Here is a 13,919-nt window from a genome sequence, read left to right on the forward strand (position 1 = left end):
GCAACACAGTAGAAAGCAATTTAAAAGCTCATTTGCTACATGTTTGTTAAAATAGTTTTCTGACCTACATTTAGTGTCACCTTCTACAATGCAAGGTCATTAGTCCAGCTCAGATTAAAGGCTATGAACTGGAAAATTAATGTGGTTGATGTATTCATAGATCTGCATCTCGAGCACCATCTCCTCATACAGATTTTTGTTTTCAGACAGTCACCTATGCACGACACAGAGCTTGTTCCTCAGAGCACTCCTGCGCTGTGTGATCCTATCAGTTATACAGGTGCTGGTCATATAATTAGAATATCATGAAAAAGTTGATTTATTTCAGTAATTCCATTCAAAAAGTGAAACTTGTATAATGTATACATTCATTCCACACAGACTGATATATTTCAAGTGTTTATTTCTTTTAATTTCGATGATTATAACTGACAACTAATGAAAACCCCAAATTCAGTATCTCAGAAAATTAGAATATTGTGAAAAGGTGCAATATTGAAGACACCTGGTGCCACACTCTAATCAGCTAATTAACTCAAAACACCTGCAAAGGCCTTTAAATGGTCTCTCAGTCTAGTTCTGTAGGCTACACAATCATGGGGAAGACTGCTGACTTGACAGTTGTCCAAAAGACGACCATTGACACCTTGCACAAGGAGGGCAAGACACAAAAGGTCATTGCTAAAGAGGCTGGCTGTTCACAGAGCTCTGTGTCCAAGCACATTAATAGAGAGGCGAAGGGAAGGAAAAGATGTGGTAGAAAAAAGTGTACAAGCAATAGGGATAACCGCACCCTGGAGAGGATTGTGAAACAAAACCCATTCAAAAATGTGGGGGACATTCACAAAGAATGGACTGCAGCTGGAGTCAATGCTTCAAGAACCACCACGCACCGACGTATGCAAGACATGGGTTTCAGCTGTCGCATTCCTTGTGTCAAGCCACTCTTGAACAAGAGACAGCGTCAGAAGCGTCTTGCCTGGGCTAAAGACAAAAAGGACTGGACTGCTGCTGAGTGGTCCAAAGTTATGTTCTCTGATGAAAGTAAATTTCGCATTTCCTTTGGAAATCAAGGTCCCAGAGTCTGGAGGAAGAGAGGAGAGGCACGGAATCCACGTTGCTTGAGGTCCAGTGTAAAATTTCCACAGTCAGTGATGGTTTGGGGTGCCATGTCATCTGCTGGTGTTGGTCCACTGTGTTTTCTGAGGTTCAAGGTCAATGCAGCCGTCTACCAGGAAGTTTTAGAGCACTTCATGCTTCCTGCTGTTGACCAACTTTATGGAGATGCAGATTTCATTTTCCAACAGGACTTGGCACCTGCACACAGTGCCAAAGCTACCAGTACCTGGTTTAAGGACCATGGTATCCCTGTTCTTGATTGGCCAGCAAACTCGCCTGACCTTAACCCCATAGAAAATCTATGGGGTATTGTGAAGAGGAAGATGCGACACGCCAGACCCAACAATGCAGAAGAGCTGAAGGCCACTATCAGAGCAACCTGGGCTCTCATACCACCTGAGCAGTGCCACAGACTGATCGACTCCATGCCACGCTGCATTGCTGCAGTAATTCAGGCAAAAGGAGCCCCAACTAAGTATTGAGTGCTGTACATGCTCATACTTTTCATGTTCATACTTTTCAGTTGGCCAACATTTCTAAAAATCCTTTTTTTGTATTGGTCTTCAGTAATATTCTAATTTTCTGAGATACTGAATTTGGGATTTTCATTAGTTGTCAGTTATAATCATCAAAATTAAAAGAAAAAAACATTTGAAATATATCAGTCTGTGTGTAATGAATGAATATAATATACAAGTTTCACTTTTTGAATGGAATTACTGAAATAAATCAACTTTTTGATGATATTCTAATTATATGACCAGCACCTGTATGTGGAAGTGTTGCTGCTGTGGTCTCTGCATCAAATCAGTCTGTTAAGAGTTCAAAACTACATATCTGAGCCTCACAGTCAGCTAACTCCTGCTCTGATGTTCAGGCTGTATGTTCTGTAGTTTACTGGTATGGGGTCTGAAATCAGTGATGGCCTATGTGTCGTACAGTTTTTTACACCAAAGAGTCTCCCCTCCTCCCTCCCTTGTAATCATCCTCCTTCAGTATCGTCTAGGGCTGCAACTAGCGGTTATAATCATTATGATTATTTTCACAATTAACAGTTTGGGCTATAAAAACCGTAGAAAACAGTGAGAAAAGTCTGTTATAATATCCTAGAGCAGGGGTGTCAAACACATTTTATTTCACAGGCCACATGCAGTCCGATTTGATCACACGTGAGCTGGACCAGTAAAACCACTGCATAGTATCCTATAAATAACAAACACCTCCAAAATGTTGCCTTTTTTTGTTTTAAGAAGTACATTTTTTAAAATGCTAATTCATTTACAAAACAGGTGACAAACAGCCTGTGATGTCCTCAGAGGAATAAATGCAATTTCAATAGTATTTCTCAATTTAATTTAATTTAATTTTATATACTTTATTAATCCCCCAGAGGGGAAATTCAAATTCAATTGTTCCACATTCAGTCAGTTGACTACTTACTGTCATTGCATGTGCATTTTTCTGTACATTTCCACTCCTGTGTAGAAATCCCGATGTCACCACACCAAACTAAAGTGAAAGAAAAGAACTGTAATCTGTTCGGTATGGAAGAGCCTCTGAAACAGCAATTTATATGAAGAAAGCTACTCAGTGTTTCACTTGCTCCTGGCACCTCTTAGCCTTCACAAGTGCGTCAGTATTATGTGTGCAAGGTCATCCAGTGGGCCGGATTGGACCCTTTGGCAGGCAGGTTCTGGCCCCTGGTCCCTATGTTTGACACCCCTGTCCTAGAGCTTTAAGTGGCTTTATCAAATATCTTGTTTTGACCAACCAATGTTACCAAAAATATTGCATTTACTATAATTTAAAACCAAGGAAAGCAGAAAATAGCCCCATTTAAGAACCTGGAAATATCATATTTTTGGCACATTAGCTTGAAAAATTACTTCAATGACCAATCTGTCATCAAAAAAGATGCTGATTCATATTCTGTTGATTATATAATTGACTAATCATCACATCTCTAGTATCGTCCTTCCATTTTTTTTGCCAGTGAGGGAAGGCCAGTAAGGCAGCGTTGGTGAAAATGTGGGGATGACAGCTGCATCTGTTTATCATGTGGGGTACAATAGCACACCTTGAGAGGCAGCCAGAGCGTGTGTTCACACTGATCCTGGCTCCAACAAAGCAGGCCAGAATTAATAAACAAGGCAGATTCATAAAGGGGCAGGATCAAAATTCAATGATGTGCTAGATCTACTCCACGAGCTCTGAATCTGACCCACATAGTATATGTGCAGTGCACGTGATACTAGATAGCAGTAATGATTATTTACTGGTGTCCAATATCATACTTGGAATTCAGTATAAACAAATTAAAAATGACTGTCTAAGCTAGAGCTGCAACAATTAATCAGTTAATTGAGTTGTCAACTTAAAATCAGCCACCAGCTAATTTGATAATTGATTAACCGGTTTAAGAATTATTGTGTTTTTTTGTTTTGTTTTGTTTTTTTGTTAAGAAAAGAAGTCAAAATTCTCTAAATCCTGCTTCTTAAATGTGAATATTTTCTGATTTCTTTCCTCCTCTGTCACAGTAAACCAAATATCTTTGGGTTGTGGACAAAACAAGACATTTGAGGACGTCATCTGGGGCCTTGGGAAGCACAGATTGACATTTCTCACCATTTTCTGACATTTTGTGAACAAACAACGAATCCCATAATCAAGAAAATAATTGACAGATGAGTCGACATTGAAAGTAACCATTACTTGTAGCCCTACTCTACAGTATGCAAATGCGAAATATCCATGTGGCATCTATTCATTTTGATTTAATTTCTTACTTAATCATCTGGTCTATGAAATGTCAGAAAAAAGCCAAGTATGCCCATCACAATTTTTCTAAAGCCCACTGGGACGTTTTTAGATAGTTTGACCTCAAGATATTCTACTAACATTAAAATAAAACAGAGAAAATTAGCAAATACTCACAATTGAGAAGCTGCAGCTACACAGTGTTTGTCATTGTAGCTTGATAAATGACCTGAGGGATTCTATAAAAAATATATTTTTTGTCAGTTATCTTATCAGTTAATAGACTAATTGTTTAATCTCATCTCACAAACAGAAACAATAGCCTCTCAGCTGAAGCAGCTTCTAAACAGTTTTTAATGATTTTATTTTTGGCTGTTTGAAGGAAATCTGTGTCCACTTGGTGCAACGTGGTGAAGTGACATTGCATGTTTGCTTGCAAATCTGTTGCTGAGGTCCTGTCTCAGTTATTTCTTACAATTCTGTAATTAAATTGAATTTAAAATATGTTCTAGTGAATCTCGATAGCGATCCACTCTCCGTCAGAACACACTTGAATGGCCTTGAAGATGTTCTGTGGAGTTTTATTGTAAGCAAAGTTTAGATTCTGTGTTTCTCAACAACGGCACATTCTGTGTATCCTCTAACAGGCATGATCAACACATTCCTTCCTCATAAAACATTTGTAATGCAGATATTTTGGAAATATTTTAAATTGTGCATGATTTACACCCGTAGTCTTCTTGTTGGCTTTTTCAGCTCGTTGGTAAAGTTGTTGGTGCGTTAACTTTGACAGCTGTCAGAAGTGCGTAGAGTTTATTGAAGACATTTCACCTCTCATCCAAGAGGCTTCTTCAGTTCTGACTGGTGCGGAGTCGCAAGCCTCTTGGATGAGAGGCGAAACGTCTTCAGTAAACTCAAGCAAGTCCAATTGCCTATGATATAGTACTTACGATTAGCATGACCTGGATGACTGAGAATTTTCACTGACAGCTTTGACAGCTGTCAGTCAGTGATAACTAACAAGGATGTTAAATGTGTCATGTGGAGTTTTTGACCCCCGTTAAAAGGTTTTTTTGGGAGGAGTTTTTTCCGTATCTGCTGTGAGGGCCCCTGTCAGCTTTTTCTTTTTTGTCATTTCAGCATGTTTAATCATTGATGGCGGAGCCCATCTGTGAATGAAATCGTTCTGATTGGCAGCTCAGCTCAGCACCTGAGAAGAGAAACGGAAGTGAGGAAAGTAAAGAACAGCTCAAGTCAAGAAGGCGTGAGACCAAGACAGTTTTGTTGCACAAGGTAAGATTATTTTTCTTCTTAGCCATTGAGCTCTTTAGCAGAAACATTTCGTGACAGTGTGTGTTATTGTTCACTGGTGTGCAATAAAAATGCGCAGCTCTTTCAACATTAGATTGTGTTGTTAATATGCTAACTAGTGTCAAGACTGTCTTTCGGTTTCCCTTTTTGAATGACCATTACAGACTACTGCCATCTGCTGGTGTGAAGAGTTTTTTTCTCTCACGCGGGTGCAGAATGTTCAGGCTGATTGGTTGTCAGCAGTAGGCTTTGTGATGTGTTCAGGCGTAAGGTCCAACATGGAGCGATGCAGCAGTTGGCTTTTGTTGCCCCGACTTGTTTGAAGTCATTTTGGTGTTTCTGGGCCTTTAATGGCAGTTCCCCAAAAGTGAGGCCAACACATCTTGAACACCCCCTGGTGGCAGGCTGTGGTGTAGGTCATAAACCCCGTCCCCTCCATTTTAACAGATGGGACATGGGCAAAACTAAAAAGAGCACGTCAAATAAATTTCCCCAAAGATGGTTTCTGTCATTGAAGGTAGTTCTTATCGTGCTTGTGTATGTGTATGTCAGGTTTGGCGTCATGATTGATAGCTGTGTGTGCCAGTCAGTATGCTCATGATCGATGGCATTGCTTGCAAATGGTCAGATGGCAGCAACTTGATCCTGCAGAGATTGCCACTGTGCAGACTCTGGCCCCAAATAACGTCACCAGGACAAGATGGCGGAGGGTGTACCAGAGATATTTTGGCTTCATTTTTGTACAGTGGGAGGAAGTGGAGACTTCTGTTACACCAGAGAATATTTGGTTAAAACTGATCGGTGATGCCGTCTTGCCTTCATTGTTCTCTGTGAAGTTTGGTGAAAGTCACGTGGAGTGAATTTAAGTGGAGTGAGCACCGCGCTTTTTAAATGCAACATTGCTTGTCAGCGACCAGTCATATGATAATTTAGGAGGCGATTTGGCCTTTGGTGTGTGTGTAATACAAAATTTTGTCTTAACGCCAACTCAACTCTGGCATTCGGAAACATTTGGAAAACTGGGCTAAATATTTAAAGAAACTTTAAAATGATCAACTTCAGAAAGGAATCTGGTGTGGCAGTAGGTGGCAGAATGAGTCTTTAGTTGTTGACAAGCACAGTGAATTTAGATTTTTATTGTAATTCATCTGAAACCACCGGATCACATTCAGGTTTTTCCAATTTACAGTCAGAAAAGTCTTATGTGTTTGAATTAATCCTGACTGCTTGTAATAATCTGAGCTTTAATCAGGAGGTGAAAGATTTTTACTTCTAATCTCAGATAAAATGTTCCCAGCTGTGAGTGGTAGCCGGCCTTGTTTGGTGCAGACCCTCTACAATGTTGAAAATCTGTCATTGGGACTACATTAGTGTTACAGTGAGACTTAACTGTGCAGCACGTTCTCAGTTTAACAGGGTACACCATTTGCTGTGACATGCCCGTGGCCGTCATGATGGCCCTCTTTTTACACACACTTGTGATACCAATAAAGCTGTAGACCCTGCAGAGAGGCTGGTCTGCAGAGACTATCTCGGTCAACACTGACAGCACACGCCATTTCTATCAGTGACATCTACTTCCTGAATAGATCACATTTCTTTCTACTTCATAACACCTGTTATAAAGAATCAGATCACTGGAGCTACACCCAAAGTCATCAGTCAATCCTAATGATGTCTTGCCATGCGGGTAATTTCAGTTTTATGCATCTGTGTTTTCAGATACCAGCCTCTGAAACCTCTGAACCCGCCTTTCGTATAGCAAAAGTGAATACAGTTTTATTTGTGCTGCTGAAAAAGTTTGAAAATTATGTTTGGAAAACTCAGCTGCAGTGCCCCAGTTACTCGGGATAATCCACAGACCTCACTGTCAACAGTTTCCACATGGTGCGTTTCTTCTGTAGAAAGTACAGTATTTCCAATGAAACTTGGTCACAGTGCGGTCTGTAGATCATCCAGAGTAACCAGGGTATTGTTTCTGGAAAGACTGCATTTGGGTTTTTCATGATGCATTTCCATAAATGAAATTGTAGTAGGATGAAAGCCAGAATCTCAGAAACAGATATCTGAAAACTTAGACACAAAATCAAAACTAACAGCGTGGCTTAATGGATATATGCTGTATATGTGTTTTTGTATGTAGGGTTAAATGACCATACAAGGTTAGCCGCTGTGATGGTTGCCAAATCCAGTCTTGCGCTCTCCTTAATTGTCGATCACCACTTTAATGAAAGCAATGTCCATTTATGGCAGAGGAAGCTGTCCTAAATAATATACTGTATCTGTGGCTGTCTGCAGAGGCCTGTAGTTTGCTCTGGTGCCTCTGACAGTGTTGCTTTCCCATAACCTTAGGGAACATCTCAGGTACTTCTCCAGTGATGTCCCTTGAGGCACGAGGAGCATGACTCACCCGTTAACAGCGCAGATGAGCTTGCAAAGGCTTCTGAGACCACTGTGTTATAAACTTGTTGCACTGAGACACAGCCTACCTGAGCTCAGCCTGCTTCCTTCTTGTTGATTTCTCAGATCCCACCAGTGAAGTCATGACCCCATAACTGGGCCTTTAACTCACTAACAGCAGCCCTGATTTGTTCACTGACTTAAGCCACTTTTACAAGGCTCTAATAAGTTCCCAGGATGTCCTGACCTCAAGTGTCAAGTCCAGGTATATCTTTAAGAGGTCTGTATGTAATTACAGCAAAAGACTTAAACCAAGAAACACAAGAAAATTTGATTCTGCTAGCTTTGTTCACATCTATATCGCTGATGATTATCAGTCTTGTTTCTGCACCACTGATTTGTCCAATTTCTATATTTGTACTTTTGGAACGTCAAGTTTATCTTGTTTAGTTCGTCCGTGTCATGTTGCCAAGAGAACAAGCAATAGCTGTTGCTGATTTGGTTAACATAAACAAGCTCCCTTCAAACAACTTTACAATCTGTGATACACAAAGAAAATAACAATACGACATAAAGTGATTGTGAGACAATTGTCCCTTGGGCACAAACGCCTAAAAGCCCCCGACTCCAGTCTGTAGCAACAGACCCCCTCATAGCTTGTGCTCATTTTGTGTCTTTGCCAGTGACATTTTGCTGGTTAACGCGCAAGTGCTGCTGTTAGTGAAAAAAAATGCACCCTCACTTTTGAACAGGAAATGAAGAGAGGCTGTCTAATGCCTGTCCAGCTTCCTGCCACAGCAAATCCACACTAACACCCCTCTCCAAAGATATTATACAAAATACACAACACTGCATAAAATATCATAGAAACTACAGCCCAAATGACACAGGAGGCTGACACTGATATTGATATATGAGAGTTTAAAAATCTGATAATGATTAGTTGTCCAATGTTAACATAAATAACACTTTTACAGGTGCAAATAAACATGTCGCTACTCTCTGATGGACATAGACACTGTTTAAAACATATTTTGGGCATTTCTGTACATTTATTTTATCAGGTGATATGCTATATACACCTATATCAATATAGCTGCAATGAGCTAATATTAGCAGATATATTGATATCATACACATGTAAACTGCTTGACCTATTATAATGCAGGTCTAATGTCGCCTGTGTCCGATAGAGTCAGAGTTGTGGTATCTATACAGTGTACATTTCTAATGTAAAACTTTGGGATGTTCAACATTTCCATGTTCACATTGCTGGCAAGACAATCTGGAAGGCTAGTGACCGAAAATGCTGTTTTCTCTGATTTGAGATACAGTAAAGAATTTAGGCCACAGCAAGTGTAATTTTGAGGATAGAAAGGTCATCCTGGGCTTCAAGTTAAAGCAGAGGGGGGCAGAGATATTCACCGTAAACTGCTGGAAAAGAATCATTTGTGATGAGAATTTGTCAAGCAGACAGTAGCAGGAGTTTTCATAGTTTATTTTTAGGGCATTTTTGCCTTTATTGATAGGACAGCCATAGATGGACAGGAAAGAGAGAGGGGAGATGACACACAGCGAAGGGCCTCGGCCGTAATTCAACCCAGGCCGCTGCAAAGGACTAAGACTACATGGGGTGCAGCCAGAGGTAGCCCCTGCAGTTTGTATGCGTGTGTGTTGAGGATATTGTGGTTGATATTTTAAAATAGAATGGCAGCAAACCCCACGATCTTATTTAGCCATTTCCCTCTTTAATTCAGGATACTTCCTGCCAGATTTCATATCAGCATGACTGTTAATGCAATTGTTGTACCTTAATATTGATTTTACATCATTACCCCAGAAGCATAGGTTTTCGGTCCCCTGAGACCAAATGACCCCAAGTTGGAAATGCTCGTTATCAAATTGACCTTTCGCTAAGCCCCGCCCCTTTGTGATGGTCCAACAAGCTTTCGGAGTAAACATGGAGCCCACACGGTAACTAACTGCACTCCCTGAAGAAATATTATCACATTTTTGAAAAATGAAAGAGTGATTCCAGAGAGAAGCAGACAGAGGGGTCTACAGTCTGTGTTTGAAGGATATATCCAGGATGTCAAACTGACCCAGCAGCAACAACAGGTTAAAAAGACAAAGATAGTTAGAAGCTAAAACCGAACTATAGGCTACAGATCACAGTGTAAAAGTGAACCACCACATCACTGCTGATCGCCACACAAGACAATGAATATAAAGGGAAACTTTGCTGATATTGAACCAGCTGTGTAGCATCACAGTGTGTGCAGATGAACTGTGTTTGACTTCCCCCCGTGCCGCTGCCAGCACCCGGACCTCTGCCGCTGTACGGGCAGGAAGTCAAACAACGTTCATCTACCCACAATGTGATGACACACAGCTGGTTGAATATCAGCAAAGTTTCCCTGCTTCCCTTCACTGGTTCCTGTACAGCAGGGTCGGTCTTTGTTTCACTGTTATAATCATTAAAAAGCAAAAGCAGCATGTGTATACATTCAGTAGGTTATATCTTCAGTAGCTAGCTAGCTAACCCTACACTTTTCAGGGTTTGATTTTGGTTTTGGAACAGGGAAGCAATGTATATCTTTTTCCAGCCTCTCCAGGTAACAAGTATCATTAATACACGACGTGCCCCAGGCACAACATTTAGCTCCAAATCCACAAAACCAGCCTGAAAATGAAGGAAATCTGAAACGACTGCATTAGAGTTAAAGGAGCACAGCTGTGTCGTTGTCAGACCCTGGTCTGAGCCAGCCTGATGCTACATTATGATTAGCCAGTCTGCATCCAGGGGCGGGACTTAGTGAAGGGTCAATTGTGAGGTCGGACGCATGGGTGTATTGCCAAACGGGCCTGCCCAGCTCAGGCCCAGGGGCCCAAAGGCTCAGGGGGGCCCTAAGACAGAGCCTATGCATGAAGTCGCTATTATTAATTTTGCATTTCTTGTTAAAGGGCTTAGTCATCATGTCAATAACAGAGAGCTAATAGTCTTTAAAAAAGAAAAACTACAAGAAAGAAACCATCATGATACATTTTAAAAGAGTGTCTGTATCCCTTCAGTTTGTCTTCAGGACTGTAGATGTGCTGAGCGCTCTTAGCAATGTGGGCCCTTTAATTCAGTGGGGAGAAACAACAGCATGTTGTACCTGCCCTGGGGGATGGTTGGGGGGGGCTACATGTCCAGGCCCAGGGGCCCCATTGTGTCATAATCCGCCTATGGCCTATATGGGTAAATAATTCTGAAAGACACAGAGCAGCATCAGGTGAAAGAAAAAAATAATACATTATCAAGACATCCCTAATGTGCTCTTTGACTTTACTACAAGAGATGTAAGAGTCACCTCAGACAGATGCTCTGTCTTTGTTGGCCCCCTGAATCTGTGCCAGGCGTGCCTATTCAGTAATTTAGCCTCGGTAATAAAATATTGAAGGCTTGATGTAACTGTTGCCTAAGTTTGGCTTTAATGAAGCAGACAGTGTACCCGCTGATTGTTGGAGACTTTGATTTGAAACATGTATGACATCCTTTTTTAAATAAATGTGGCCCCATTTGACATTAAATCAGAGCCTGTGTGGATAAAGTGGACTTTACAGAATAGTTTGGAAGTGTGTTTTGTGTAAATAATTTTCAGTGTGACAAGAGACCATCAGTATATTTTTGAAGTAATGTGTGATCACTGTAATTGGACTTGAAGACATTGTTTCTCAAGTGTCCTCCAAATGTAATGTCCACATTTTTGTTGAGTCTCCGGGGATAAAAAACTCTGCCACAGACGGACTATTTATCTGACTCCAGCGAAGTCCCCTGCAATTAAACATTGAAGCCCACCGAGCAGCACTGTGTTATTCACCTGTAGGGCTTTACCCGGCGCTAGGACCCAGGGTGCGCGATTTTCATCTCCAGCTGCTGCAGACCGAAAACTGGCAATATAGGGAAGATCGCGAGGACAAGCCAAAATTGCATACTGTATTCATTCTACTTCAAAATCACATCCCTGGCCCCGCACGGAAGCCTGTGTGTAGACAACAATAGCTTGTTGCGCTGTGTGCAGGCTTTGTGGCTGTAGACAGCTCGGAGCGCAAGGTAAGACGGTGCAATACCATGCGATTACTAATAACAAAGGCGTTACGGGCGAGCAGGGGGCATTAAAGGGGGCATTGCACAACGCTATTGAGGGCGAGTAAAACTCTGCCAAACTTTGACCTGGATATGTGTATTTTCTAGTTGTCGGTGTCTTGCAGGAGCCACAGTAGTTGCGGTGATGTCTCGCTGTTATCCCACGGCATTATGTAGGATCGTGTCACATGTAGCCTATGGACAGCCAAGTTGTGTATCGAGATGACACACTTGAGTCCGCTGTCCATGCGTATCGGCTGTGTGGATGCGGTCGGCTGTCCAAAACGCCGACACAGTAACTATATATGAAGTGATGCATTTCCATTTCAGACAGATATTTAACATCATCTGGACGGCGCATCGGGCCATCCATTAACCTGGCAAACAAGAACATCACCCTTCAGTGTTTCTGTGATCGGCTGCCATCCTCTGCCTTCGTTTATTGTGGAATAATTCATCACTTATGCCAAGATGGAAGAATAATACGCTTGATTTTTGTACTCAGCCTTCACCCCCCGCCGCCTTCCCAGCCTCGACATTCAATATTGACCAGGTGAACCACGAACTTAGACGGGACATCCTCGTTGCTGTAAACCATGGCGGCCTAAATAGGGTCGATAATCTCCAATATGACTCACAGATAGATGACCATGTATGTTCACTTTAAAGACGACATTCTTCACAAAAAAAAATCAGGCCTTCGGAATAAACAACGTGCCTTCATCTGTGCTATCGCAGTTGTCATAGTGCATGTGCGGAATAGCCTACCACATCCCTGCTCGGGAGATTTATAATTGCATGCATAACAAGTTTTTTTTAACCCCACAGCTTCAGACATCCGATGTGGAGCCTGCGAACCAAACTCGTCTATAATTGGTGAAGCCCCGAGCAGCCGGTCACTACCGGGATAGCTCTTGCGCGGTCGTTGAGGTCTCCGGGTTACCCCGGCTCAGACACAATGCGATGTGTCAGCTGCCGACTTTGTGATACTCCTGCTTTGCGCCGACACGGTTCACCACGGCGTGCCCCTTTCTACCGATCGGCGTTTTTTGGTTCCCCAATTTCACTTCATCTGGCCATCTGTCAACGATTTGGCTGCCTGCACGCAGCCATTACTGAGCGAATGGCGAAGGGCACGTTAGAAGCTCTCACACACACCGATCCACTCCGCGATAGGAGAGCAGCGAAATAGTTTCAGCTCGTAGGGCTGCCCGCTCTCGGCGGATGGACGGGATCGGTGTCCTGCATCGCCTTCGTGGTCAGCAACGACACAGATCGTGCATGGTAGCAGCTAAACAAACTCTCCGGCTCAGCCTCGCTGTATATATATGTGTGTGTGTGTGTGTGTGTGTGTGTGTGTGTGTGTACACGGTTATTTCCTCACCACCACAAGTGTTGAGAAAAGTAGGAAATTTGTTGTTGGCCTAAAGGAGCGGATACCCTTGTAAACAGCAGGCCTACACTGCTTTCAGGATTCAGGTAAGACAAGTGGCCTAATTACAGCAGAGTAACCTGTGCTGCTTAACTACTGTGCCAAAATGTGATTATGGCTTTTGAGAATATCCTGTGGCTGTTTATCTTTGAGGGGGAATCAGAAAGGCTTGAAGTGCAGATCCTCGACAGACTGATTTCATGCTTCAAACTTGTGTCTGCTCGCCTCTGTAAAACTGGAAGTTGCAGATGTGTTGACATTCAGCTCAGAGCTGCAACGTGAGTCTTCTCAGCTCCTTTGTCTTTGTTTTCCAGCACTTAAGTTATAGTCAATTAAGGAAATGCTGACCTCAAGTGAAAATATAGAAAAAAGTTTTAAGTAAAAGCAGATTTTATTCAATTAGAAATCATGTAGTGATGTAAATATGATATTAGCTCCAGGTGAGGTTCCTTTGCACATCATATTACCTTTAGAGTGGTTTCATCTTCCTGGTTGCCAGTGGCTTGTATTTATAACACCGCCTGTCTGTCTTCAGCTGCTGTGTGGAGCATGTTGGGAGTATTTCAGTCCATGTTAAAGGCTATTGTCTTGAACCGGCACAGCTTGTCCTGATTTTTGTTGTAAACTCTGGTGAAGAACTAACAACTGAAAAATAATTCTGATCCAAATGTTAGTGTTGCTCTGACCCCTTCCGAATCCCTCCTCTCTGTGCAGAAAACTGTGTGCATGAATACAGTTAAAACCTGACCTGGTGATAACAGGAAATGTGAT

The 13,919-nt window shown here is 42.0% G+C and overlaps 1 protein-coding gene across 4 annotated transcripts in view; it reads left to right on the forward strand.

Moving 5' to 3' along the window:
• bcorl1 (BCL6 corepressor-like 1) overlaps positions 1 to 13,919 on the forward strand; it is a 44,551-nt gene that overhangs the window by 607 nt on the left and 30,025 nt on the right. Inside the window, exons 1-2 of one of the 4 annotated variants that reach the window (XM_078169427.1) lie at positions 11,744 to 13,195; positions 13,302 to 13,426. The gene's annotated coding sequence lies outside the window, so the exon portion shown is untranslated. Of the gene's footprint in view, positions 1 to 5,016; positions 5,170 to 11,520; positions 11,684 to 11,743; positions 13,196 to 13,301; positions 13,427 to 13,919 lie in introns of those variants that run through there. The other 3 variants (XM_078169428.1, XM_033633548.2, XM_033633551.2) reach the window with 3 other exon arrangements.

The sequence above is a fragment of the Epinephelus lanceolatus genome, chromosome 7 (genome assembly GCF_041903045.1).
Source record: "Epinephelus lanceolatus isolate andai-2023 chromosome 7, ASM4190304v1, whole genome shotgun sequence".
Taxonomy (NCBI): Eukaryota; Metazoa; Chordata; class Actinopteri; order Perciformes; family Serranidae; genus Epinephelus; species Epinephelus lanceolatus.